Here is a 13,934-nt window from a genome sequence, read left to right as displayed (position 1 = left end):
TTATATAGCACTAACTGAACCCGGCATGCGTTGCAATGCCAGAATAAGGCATGCAAGTCCCGTTCCCGTTCTCGTTCCCGTTGCGTTCCTGTTCTCGTTCCCGTTCCCATTTCTGTTCCCGTTTAAAGTGATTGTTAGAGCTCAAATACGTCTCTTCAAAGCCGAAAGTGTCTTCAAACCAACTAGTAACGTGGTTACCAACAAACACATTTCCTTGACTACACAATGGCGCTTCAAATTTTCGCGTCGGTAAAATCGTAATTACGAATATTATTAAGAGGTTTTTCACAGTAAGCTTCCCGGAAATGCATACAATAATTCCTGTAAGTTCCATCGCAATCGGTTGAGTAGTTTATAAGCTTATACTAGACAGATAGACAGACAAACAGACATTTAATTTTATATAAAATCGGTAAAATTGTAATTACGAATATTATTATTAGTTTTTTCTCGTTTTTTTTTACAGTAATCTTCCTGGACATGCATTCAACAAATCCTGAAAGTTCTACCGTAATTAGTTGATTAGTTTAGGATACGAGACAGATAGACGAACAGACTGACAAATTTTATATATAAAATTAATATTTTTCTATATAGACGATTTCAAGATATTGTAGACGTAATACTTTCTTGTTTTTTATTGCCACAATATAATGGTTGTCAAGAACCAGTGGCTATGAGAGTTTTTGTATCAAAACCGGGGACTTTAATCATCATTAGAAGATTTTTATCTGAGTGATAGTAATCGCAAGAAAGAAAATTGCTACTAAACATAAATTAAGCCAACAGATATAATCTAAAATTATAAGCAAAATGAAATATACATACGTACAAATATACAATGTAATAAATTTTGAGTTCTACATACATACATAAGTCATTCCTTGGCATATATTCGTACATTGTGTTATTTACTTAATATAAAGTTTAAGATATTGTAGTGAATGCTTTTTCAGTAAATATATTAAAGATTTAATTGTTGATTAACTAGCAGTATAGCTCAGTTGTTGCGTTAATGATAATCACTGAGAGGTTCCCGGGATCAATTGGGCTAAAATGGGATCGAAGTTATCGGAGATTATTTTAAACTATTTGTCTGATAGCCTGAGCTCATCAGTATTTTCATAATTGAATGTGATGTATAAGTAGACGTTTGATCTTTTCTTTTCCATTTGGGCCTCGCAGGGATGTTTGATATTTGCGGTTGGTTTTTATACATTCGTGCTGGCTATAGGTGCAAGACACTCCCTACTTTGTATTTTATTATTTGATATTTTTACTATATATGCTATTATGCGAATGCTATTGTTTTTTTTATGATTATGTATAAATTGATTTTTTGTCTGTATATACATACATATATTTATGTATACATTTTTATTTTTCTCATGTATATTTTCGACCATTGTGGCGCATTAGGGACTCCTGTAATGCCACAACGGATTAAAATTATACTTAAATAAGTCATTCGCGACAATTTGAAGTTATTTATAGCATATTTATACATGTTATTTACTAAATATGGAGTTTAAGTTATAGTGAACGTTTTTTCAGTAAGTATATTAGAAATTTAATTGTTATTTAACCCTTTGACTGCTACAACAACGATAAATCGTTGTTTTGAAATCGGCGAAGATTGCTACGACGATCGTTGTTGACGTCATTAATTGTCGTATTTCATTACTTTCTTTGCCAGCGCATCAGTGGCACGAAACATTTTTTTTATATACGTATTTATATTTATTTTTCAATCAAGCTTTATAAATATTTATCAATTTTTTAAAAGCTCTTCAATTTCGGGTTCATCATCAAAGTAAATTTCGGGTTCGTTGTCAAAGTCATATAAGGAGTTATTACTTGGGAATTGATTATTGTCGATAAATTCATTTTCAGAATCAGTAGAGCTGCTGATTTGTCGAGTTCCTCGGCGAGGAGCTATTATTTCGCTTTCGTCACTTTCACTGTCCGATATCATTTTGCAGAGTTAAAATAAATGGCAAAAAACAATAGAAATCCGCTTTCAATTATATAGGTCACGAGACGTCACGAATTCGTGCAATCAATCAAATGCAACTGAAATGCATACAAAATGTTTATGATACATGTTGAAAAATTATTTGATTATTAGAAACTTCGCATCCTTGTGTGTCTCGCTCACACATACACAATTAAAACCAAGAAAGAAAGAGAGAAAGACCGCTACCTGTTTCAAATGTATCGCATGTTTTAACAACGACAAATACATCGATGTCTAAAAATAGATTATTGAAAAAAATAATGCGTCGGAAACAATCGTCAAAACTTATTTAGTGTATATATGTAGGTATCTCTTTCGCACGCACGCATGTAAAAGCAATACAGAAAGAGAGAGCGCGAGTCCACAACTGCTTCTTAAAAATGTATATAAAGTATTAAAAAAATTACGCGCGTTCGGCGAAGCAAGTATGTAAAAAAATATATTATATTTATTTTTTTATAAAGTAATTACAAATGTTAGCATTTTTCGCTTGGACATTGAAAAACCTCGTAGCAGCCAAAGGGTTAACCAGCAGTATAGCTTGTTGCGTTGATGCTAACCCCAGAGAGGTTCCTGTGTTCAAGATCTGGATTGACCTCGATTGAAAAGAATTTATTTTGAAGTATTTGAGTAGTGCTTCTGGTCAGTCTTGGATATTTGTACTTCAAGTCGATCAATTCCTACCAGAGTTATTTATCATTTTTGTTGAATCGATTTCTCATAAAAATTGACAAAACCATCCTACCCACAATGTCACTACTATATGAATATCATTTCAAATTTATAATCTATACATTAATTTATGTAAAAGTTTAATACCATAAGTGTTGCTCAGGAGCATGGAAAATTATAAATTTAATTTAGAAAAAAAATCGAAACCACCCCTCTTTAAACCCAAATTCTTTTTACACTCAAACTTTAAATAATGAAAATTAGGAAAATATGTTTGTGCAGATTTTGCAGAATACTACAGACGTCATATTGGAAATCATGCGGAAAATCCATCTCATTCCATGGATTGAACTAATCGATAACCAGCGCAAAGTTGACGAAATCACGCATAAACAATGCAAAGAGTGATATTTCAGTAATCAGCTAATGGAATGAGTCCGATTTAACATATTATTATGCTTAATATATGTATGTATACTCATCGACGTATATGGAAACATGGATATGAAATATCCAGATCCATGTCCATATTACGCTTTGAAAATTAGGAAAAACTAGAATAACTCATAGAAAAACTAGATATGCCTTACAACAAGTCATATCTTCACACATGAGGATTAGTTCGAGAGCGTCTACTGATTTCAAACGGTCTATATATACCAAAGCAAATAAGATACGACGCATCTCTTTAGGGGTACTTATTTAAGAATCCGAATTAACTCGTGTGTATACAATTAGGTAACTTTATATTTAAATCAAAGCAAACAGTCTGAAGGTCTCCGCGTTATAATTTTTCACATTAAAAAAATGTATTTTCGAGATTTCATACGAAATTTCTCCTGTGGTTTTCGTACACCTAGATAAACATTCGCATTCTGTGAATGAACGTCGGATAAACAACTTGAGGGAAAAATTCAGGTATTCCGTTTGTTGCCAATCAAACTGCGGCAGTTTCGAGTAAATACGCAACGACACCGGAAATAAACACAATTTTAGATATATAGTCCGCGTTGAAAATATTACAAAAATGCGAGTGCGATTGAAAGGGTTGAGAAAAGGTCGAAACGTGTATGTAGGGTTTTCAAATTATAAACGGGTCGAGGACAAATGTTCGAATTTGACCGCGACCTTTAGATAAGTAAAGGCCGTCACGTAGCGTGTCAAAAATCACATGCAACAAATGGAAAAACGCTTTAAAATATACACCGAAGGGTTGAAAACGGTGCGAGGGGTGTTATTTGATTGAAAAATTGATTTTTATCCCTTGAAGTATACGAAGTATGTAATTTTGATGTTCTTTTATAATTCACGTACGTATTACGCTATCGTACAGTATAATGACAAAAATGACTTAATACAGTACGTGAAATATTCATAAGGGTTACATATGTACATACATACATATGTAAGCTGTCATGCGAGCCACATATGTACATTCATTATACTAATTCGAGACATTGCGGTATTGAAAAATCAATGATTCGCCGATACATTTAGGTCGTCGCGATAGTCAGGCATTATATGACCGGTTCGAGCCAGTCATGAAGGTAATTATTTTACTATTTTAAAAATATGTATACATATCAATTTTTACCATAATGCCATTACGCGCTGCTTATGGTATTAAGCTTGTATATATATGTATATAAATTTATAGTTTATAATTTTCAAATAGTGGTGTCGAATAGTAGGTAGGGTGGTTTAGCCAATATGCTGAGAAACCGTTTCAACAATGAAAAGAGATACATTGACAAGCTCTAATAGGAAACGAACGACTTTAGGTCACAAATATCCAAGTCTGACAAGCAGCACTGCAGATACACTCGGGATAAATTATTTCCAATCAAGGTCAACCCAGAGCTCGAACCCGGGAACCTCTTGATGATTATTGCTAGCGGAACCACTGTGATATACAAAATCTTAATTATTCGAAAAAGATATACCATAGTGCCACTACGGGTTTTCACCCCAAGGCGACAAATATGTACATAAATACATATGTAATTTAAATGAATAAATAACATTATTATTATAAATTTGAAATTACATTCAAATAATGGTGAAAAATGAGTATAGGTTGCCAATTTGCTTGGAGCTGTTTCAACAATGAAATCAGATAAACTAGCCAGCAGCATGGCTTGGTGGTTTCGTTTTATACTAAGCACCGAGATGCCGCAGGTTCGATCCCGTGAGCTGACCGCGATTGAAATTAATTAATTCCGAGTATAATCTTTAATGCTGCTAGTCAGACTTGGATATTTGTAACTCCAAGTACATATAGCGTTTCCTATCAGAGTATGCAAAATTATCTGATTTCATTGTTGAAGCGGTTCCTCCATGAAATTGGCAAAAATATTCCTACCCACCATGTCACCACTATTTGAATATGATTTCAAAAATGTATTATCTATAACATAGATGTCTCGCTAGTTTTTTTATATATATATATATATATATATATATATATATATATATATATATATAGTGTGTGTATGATGCTCATATGTTTGGTCACAGTGACGCTTATTCTGTAAATTCACTGTGGCTAATATGTAAATAAATAAATGATATAATTGACGTTCGAGACTAGGTTCAAGGTAATAAGTTACCTGCGATTGAAGTTTATTGTAAAAAAGTGGCCACCCAAAAGAAAATACTCTACTTGAATATATGTACATATTTTATTTTATTTTTAATTTCTACCAGGAAGATCTAACAGGTAACCCAAATGTGGCTTCCTGGCCAGAAACATTGTACATTTGATACAATTATTATTAATATTATACAAAGTACATAAATACATATCAATTCATATCCACAGAGCCATCTACGGTCAAACTTGTAAATTTACAGCATTTTATACAATGCGGCGAAATCCGAGTTTGCTGAAAACTCGAGATTTTGTGAGAAAATGGGTAAGGTTGCCAATTTGTTAGAACCGTTTCAATGAAAATTAGATAAATTGATAAACTCTGATAGGCAACGATCGACCTGGAGTCTCAAATCCAAGGTCTAGTCAGCAGAAACCAGTGGGATTTGAATCCATGACCACTTTGTTCAAAGCAATATATGCTAAGCATTAGTCTATTCTGCTATATATTGCACATTATAGTATATTCTATATCTGCATTATAGTCTTTTTTTTTTTTTTTTTTTTGAGTTTGGATGACTAGCTTTCCTACTTGTTCCTTAATTATCATCGTCATCGCCCAGCCTTGCAAATATTCCATCGATGGCTTCAAATATCACACTCCGTAACCCTTCTCGCAAAATTTATGGTCAAACATTTATGGTCAAATTTGTAAATTTGCAGCGTTTTAGCGAAATTCGAGATTGCTGAAAACTCAAGATTTTGCGAGAAAATGGGTAAGGTTGCCAATTTGTTGGAGCCGTTTCAATGAAAATTAGATAAATTGGCAAACTCTGATAGGAAACGATGGACCTGGAGTCAAAAATCTGGCCAGCGGAAACCCATGGGATTTGAACCCCTGACCACCCTGTTCAAAGCATTATAAGCTAACCACTAGTCTATTCTGCTGTGATTTATGTATAATATTAATAAATATATATTAGGTATATGTATAATATTAAACCAAGTTGTATCACAAATGGAAACTGCAAAGCTGTGAACCGATTAATCAAACAAAGTAGACATATTTAATGAAGTGACGATGAAATTCAAACATGCAGTGGCAGAGTTCAAATAAATTAATAAATATTGAAATATAATATACACACATACATATATAGTGAACGGGTAAAATATTGTGCTGTCGCACACACGATGGTCGCAGTCGAACTGTTTGATACGCGAACCTTGCCAAATGGAAGACAATTAATCCTATTTGCTTCTTGATAAATTTGACGTGATAAGGAGATTCAACATGGCAAACATTACCAACAGTTTTAGGCAATATAATAACAGATAGTTGCTCGGTGAAAGATTATATCGGATTCGAAATATTACGAACGTCCGCAATGTGTGCCGCATACTAAGTAAATGTAAACGGATTACACACATATTTATATAGGTATATACATAAGTTCGAGTTTGTAAGTAAATAGATAAATAAAACATAATATATGTATAAGTAATTAATGTAAGAATGCTTATGATAATGCGTTAAATCGAAAGCTTGCTATCAGCTTTGGTGTGATTGATTGATTTATTAGTAAAAAATATTTACTTGATAACTATCATAAGTGTGTATGTATGTAGTTGTTTAGTGAATATAAGATAGTAGTGTTGTGAATTTTATTTTTATTTTTAATTTATACCAGGAAGGCCCAACAGGTAACCCCAGTGCGCCTTCATGGCCAGAAACATTGTACATTTGATACAAATATTATTAGTATTATTATACAAAGTACATAAATACATATCAATTAATATCCACAGAGACATATATGGTCAAATTTGGTAAATTTGCAGCATTTTATACAATTCGAGATTGCTGAAAACTCGAGTTTTGCGAGAAATGGGTAAGTTTGCCAATTTATTGAAACTATTTCAATGAAAATCAGATAAATTGAAAAACTCTGATAGGAAACGATCGACCTGGAATCACAAATCTAAGGTCTGGTCAGCAGAAACCAGTGGGATTTGAACCCGTGACCACTCTGTTCAAAGCATTAAATGCTAACCGCCGATAGGAAAGGAATTGATACACGAAATAAAATAAAGTCCGTTTTTTATATATATTATTATATTTGAATATCGTATACAAATAAAGCACAGATAATATCACTGTAGTAGAATGCGTCATTAATTGAAAGCATAAAGGTGAGTTTAAAGGTTAAATTGAAGTGTGTATTAAATACGCCGAGCGGCACGCGAACTTATTTATTTAACGGGAATATGTGTGCATGTGTACGTATTATATGTACATACATATGTATATTTAATAATGTTCGAAACGTTTACAAAATTATTGTGAATATTTAATAAGCATCGCTCGTTATCTGTAAGAAACGTTAAAATATGAACATAAAGTATTTAGTGTAAATGTAATATTTATTGCATTATAAACTTCAACTGTGTAAGTCGGGCTTTTTGTAAAATGCACATTTATATAATATAAAGCTCGACTTTCAAACGTATTTTTTACCTAATTTTCGATAATTAAATGAATAAATTAGAAGCATTTGTTCTGTAACAGTAATGTTGTTATATCGATAAGTTTCCTACATTTTCATAGTAATTAAACACATTGATATCCAATGAGAAAAAAAGTTCAATACGAGTATTAGACTACCCTTATACGGCTTCCATGACACTTACAAGTTATATTTCATTTATTATTACAAGATAAGTTAAATAAAGCTTGGGTTTAAGCGAGGTTGTTTATAAAATACATTGAGCAAATTCAATCATATGAAAAATCGGACTCGATCTATCAACTGATTGACCGTATTTTTTTAAACTTATATTTTACCATGGTGTCATTACAATTGCCTTAAGTAACACTTTTGGTTTTGAACTTTTACTTAAATAAATGTATAGATTATATATTTGAAATTATATTCAAATAGCGGTGACAAATAAAAGGTATGTACATAGGTTGGTTTGCCAACCATTTCAACAAACAAATAAGATGTATAGGCTAACTCAGATAGGAAAAGATGGACTTGGAGTCGTAAATATCCAATACTGACAAGAAGCACTGCATAAATACTCGGAATGAATTGTTTTCAATCGACATAAAACCGTGGCTTGAACTCGAAACCTCTCGGTGGTTATCCATAAAGTATGTGTAGTTTTATCAATGATTCTTTTAAAGAGACTTAAGTTCTTATATGACTAATCGTAATCGTTCAACAGATTTAATCCAATTTTTATGTAATTTCTGAAATTTCGGGGTTTATCATCTGACAGATGATCATCATAAACTGAACAAACCCTTTGCAGAATATTATTTCGTGTTAAGATAGTAATATGTTGAAATTATGTATATATATATATATATATATATATATATATATATATATATATATATATATATATATATATATACATATATGTTTATTTATATATGTAAGTTTGGACTATTGTAGCATTACAGGAATCCTTAATGCACCAAATGGTCGAAAAAAAGATGAGAAAATACAGAAAGATGAGAAAAATAAAAAAAGACTAATGCATTATAATAGTAGCATATAAAATAAACATTTTAAGTAATATAATACAAGTAGAGAATGTCTTGCACCTACAGCCAGTACCTATAAATAAGAACCAACTGCATACACAAAACATCCCTGCGAGGCCCAAATTGAAGAGATAAGATCAAAATTCCACTCATATATCACATTCAATTGTGAACATAAGGATGAGCGCAGGCTACCAGACAGAAAGGTTAAAAAAAGATCACCAAACTACATAAGGTGGAAAATATCGCATTCAGGCTCAACAGCATCGATTTCATTGAGAAGTCGGATAGCTCACTAAATGTTCAGGTTCCAACCTTAATACAATATATTCATATTCAAAATGCGTAAAATCCATGTACACATACGAATGCCAAACTTGGTCTTACCAAAAAAAAAAAAATGATCCAAGAACATACACACAAAGATTAAATTCATGTCAAGATAATGAGGCGTCCATGCACGTTTTGAAAAATTAATGACATTTCAAATATAGACATTAACGTATAATTTATAACGTGGAGGGCGTAATAGAGGGTTTTCGTACGCAAGTAAATGCGTGTTATACAATTATACATACACACAAATACTTAACGTATGTATACGTAATATATATGTAATATAACATACGAGAAAGATAAGGAATGCCGCATTGCCACAGAAAATTCAAGGAAAGCAAATAAATCAAAACTGAGATCATTAGTTCAGAGTGTATCATTATTCACGAAAGTAGTGTCAGTTTAATGTGCAATATTATAATAACACGGACAATAGATGTGAATTGTCATGTGGGCGGAATAAAATGTGCAATGTTGTCAATATTGATTTTTAAATGGCACGCAACATCAAGATCGTATCTTTTAATTACAATAGCAATGGTAGAGTTGGAATTAAAAAATGAGAGACTACACAGTATGATATTATTTTAGGTATAAAAATGCAAACAAAGATCGTTAGATAGCCATTACACATTTCATGTCGGAGTGACATTATGACGGTGTAACAAATTGAAGTGTCGGAAATATTGAATTGCGAGGAATGGTATTAAAACGGCATTTTATTTTATTATATTATTAATGCTAAATAAAAGTTGAGGTATTTTCGAGTGCATGCGTGATTAGAGTCAATTACGTGCGTAAAACAACCAGTCGCATTGCGGTGTGACGATAAGGTTATCAAAAAACGTAAAACTCTGTTGAATTACTTAACCTTTTTTGTACGTATATAAAAGTATATACTGTAGTTAACAGAAGAAATTAACCGTAGTTGGCGTACGAAAGTGGCTGAAATTGCGCGCGTGAAAGTAATAATTAATTTGCTTATTACACGAAATGGGCGAACACGTTGGCTAATTTCAGAATTATGAACAATGGATTGCGCTTGAAAATTGCAACACATCTAAAATCAAATAAATTTTATTTTTGACGGTGAAAAAAAAAACAGAATTAAATTATTCGACATTATACTGGAAATTTGACCCATGTAAATCATCAATGATATTTCGTAGAACATGAACATTCGAATTTACAGATCGCATACAGATACAATACAATCAATCAATATATGTTCACAAGCATTTTATACAATGCGAATTCATACAAACATCCACAGTGAAATCTATGGAGATAATTTTTGCAGTATTTTATAATCAAATCAGCTTGAGATTAGAAAGAGAGATAGGAAAGGAAATGCTAACTTTACAGGAACCGTTTCAATGAAAATCAGAAAAATTGGCAAACTCAACTCAAAAATAAGCGCTAGCTACACATTTACTTATTAATTGAATGTAAAGGGGGAGGTAGAACAAATTTACGACGATAGGATGTTCGCTTAGCCTTTTGTACATTTTTATTTATTTTTTCATAGAACATGAACATTCGCCTTAATAGATCGTTACACAGCAACGAGTGCACTTAAACAGATACAATACAATCAATCAGTATACCTAAGTATTTTATACAATGCGAATTCATACAAACATCCACAGTGACATCTATGGAGAAATTTTTGCATCATTTTTATAATTAAATTAGCGAACCTCAAGACGCTGAATAGCTTGCGATTAAGCAAGACAGATAGGTAAGGAAATGCCAACTTTACAGGAACCGTTTCAGTGAAAATCAGATAAATTGGCAAACTCTGAAAATATAACTATCGACCTGGTGTCACAAACCAAGGTCTGGCCAGCAGCGGGACTCTAGTGGAACTCGAGCTCGTGACCGAAAGCTGGAAAGCATAATATGCTAACCACTAGTTCACGCCACTGGTTATATCATCATTTAAACGAATATATGTATGTACATATGCATAATATAAATATCATAATTATCCGAATTAAGTAAGTTTCGTTAAGTATAAGTAAAGTGACATTTTACATACTGATTGCCTATTAATGACGGAATATCAAATTGTAAAGCCTTTTTTAATCATAATTACATAGATATTTTGAAAGAAGTTTATATTTATTCACAAATATAATTGAAAATGAATCGATTTTGCCACTGATAGAACTGCTCGGTGGTTACGTTAATGCTAACAACCGAGGGGTACCCAGGTTCAAGCCCTGGATTGACCTCGGTTAAAAAGAATTTATTTCTGTAGTGCTGCTGGTCACAAACAGATATTTGTGACTCAAATTCGATCGTTTCCTATCATAGTTTGCTAATTTATCTGATTTCATTGAAGCGGTCACTCATCAAATTGGCAAAACCATCCTTACCTACTGTTTGTTTATTTTATTTTATTATTCAATCAACAGATTGCTCCAACGCAACGAGTTTAAGAATTATTTATTAATTATTAATACAGTTTAAGAATTTTTTATACAGGTATAAACCCATTTATTAAACACGACATATATGGCCAAACGATTAAAAACCACACCGATATCTATGGATACATTTTTACAGCATTTTTCTAATCAGCGAAAATTGAAATGCTGAATTGTTGTGAAAGGGATGGGTCAAGGTTACTAATTTGTTGGAACCGTGGTTAAATTTTACAAATATTATCGAAAAACCGAAACTCGAATCAACCGGTTGTCTTGGAATATCAAAAACCTATAATTGGTTTTATTAAAAGTGGTTTCTTGTATAAACCTTAGTGAATATCAATAGTCCACAAGCATTTGAACTGTCATAAATCCATTTGTACTGCGAGAAGAGTATGTCCGTCACCTAAGCAGAGCCGGGTACTTGGAAAGCAAACGCGTCACGAATTGAAGGGGTTTTCCAGTGACAAGTTTGAAAGTTGGGGTCGAGATTTTTTGTCACTTTTGAGTGATCGACTTTGCGTCGCGCTAATTCTGGATTACACTGTCAATCACCCGGAAGCTGAGTCTCTCGGCAACGTCAAAATTCATAGAATATAACGCGCCGATATTTCCTGCCGGGGAAAGTATGCGAAAGATTTGCGGACTAATTAAATTTGACGCCGTGCAAATCTCCCCCTAGTGAATTTTATATATACATATATAAATGTATATTCGTGACAGTGTAGGGCAATTGAATTATTCGTCGAATGGGTGCTCAGTAATTTAATCATATAAGCCGCACGTGCACCGACGGTTTTCGATCGGCAAAACACTTAAGCGGCCTTAACACTTTACGCTCCCTGAAGTTCAGCATATACATTTGTACGTATGTATGTACGTCTATAGAATATATATAATTCGTGATATGCATACTGCGAGTTTCAGAAGGCTGTCGTATCTGCAAGTACATATAATCTCGTTTCAGTTAACTTGCCACATTGGCATTAGGTTAACTAGATTCGATTCTCATCGGTCTATGGGTTTTGTTATGTACATACATATATTAGTTATAATTAGTCATAATAGGAATTGCGTATTTAGTAAAAAAAGGCTCGGTATTCCTTTTACCCTCATGAATTCTCTCGGGTACCATTCTAGCACTTATTTTGTCCATCTTTCGTCCATTCTTCTACATACATACATCTGTATGTACACAGATAAGTGTATGTTGTTTTCCAAAATAATACTATTAGTATTAACAAAAAAGTTAAAATTTTATATTTTTAAAATCATTCATTATGAAATAAAAAAAAAATCATATTCTGGATGCATTTTTGCAGAGCACAAATACAATGCAAAAAAAAATTTGATCTTTTAATAGTTAGTTTTAATTGTCAAAAAAATCTATTAAATTACCTAACTCTCTTTCACTTTAAAAGCTATTAAAAAAGAGAACACCTATAATGGGAGGTACCGTTTCCGGTCAACTTGAGAATTTGAAAAAAAATTTCGTCGTATCGATAATAATTTCAGTAACCGATATTAAGTTTCTGTTCGATAGGACGAACGGTGTTCAAAAAAATCCCCAAAATACACTGACGTAAAGACACACATACAGACACTCACACAGACACACGTGATCAGTGATCGATTCTGAGTTCGAATCGATCACTGATCGAAGGAACGGCAAGCCGGCGTCAAAACGGGTCAGAGAATACAAATGGACTATGACTGTCATTGCTCATCCCACCATTTTTCATTACATAATGTTATTTTATGTTTTTTCTTTATTATTTTTCCCGGTATTCAGACTAGTTTCAGCACCGGGACTCACCTGTACCAGAAAACACTGGGATCCCGGGATTGGAAGCCTTAGTACATACAAATATAGGACTGCTGTCTTACCAGTATCAATATCAAATGTTTGAAAAAATTAAGGATGAAATGCAACGGTAAGCAGTCGATTCTCTTCTACGTTCAACGATGTCAAAGATTTTATATGTTTACGAACATTCGCAATTTAAAAAAAGCAATGCATAAATTCGACTTCTGTTTGTCTGTGCGCATATTTTCCGACGGCATATGTTCACATTTATATATTTCAATTTACCTGAATCGGAATCGATTTTCCGTTTTCATATATTACCTGGAGCTTTCAATATCCAAGTCCACCCATACTAAAACAACACAAGCAATTGCAGCGAGCACTATCCATACCGATAAATTTCCTTGGTTTTCCACTTCCCTAGATTGCGATAGTAGCTGAAGCCACTTCCATACATACATAATTTATATTTGAAGGCCACTTTTCCGGCCGCTCGAGGAAAAGCGGCCAATTATAATTTGGAA

General features: G+C 32.8%; 1 protein-coding gene across 5 annotated transcripts in view; it reads right to left on the bottom strand.

Annotated features, from left to right (window-relative positions):
• PMCA (plasma membrane calcium-transporting ATPase 3) overlaps nt 1-13,934 on the bottom strand; it is a 194,285-nt gene that overhangs the window by 43,775 nt on the left and 136,576 nt on the right. The window contains exon 1 of one of the 5 annotated variants that reach the window (XM_077441538.1): nt 6,432-6,526. The exons of the other annotated variants lie outside the window; for them this stretch is intronic. The gene's annotated coding sequence lies outside the window, so the exon portion shown is untranslated. Of the gene's footprint in view, nt 1-6,431; nt 6,527-13,934 lie in introns of those variants that run through there. 5 annotated transcript variants of the gene reach the window in all.

This window comes from Arctopsyche grandis, chromosome 11, assembly GCF_051622035.1.
Source record: "Arctopsyche grandis isolate Sample6627 chromosome 11, ASM5162203v2, whole genome shotgun sequence".
Taxonomy (NCBI): Eukaryota; Metazoa; Arthropoda; class Insecta; order Trichoptera; family Hydropsychidae; genus Arctopsyche; species Arctopsyche grandis.
The sequence above is the reverse complement of the archived record's forward strand: the minus strand, read 5'-3'. Positions and strand labels throughout refer to the sequence as shown.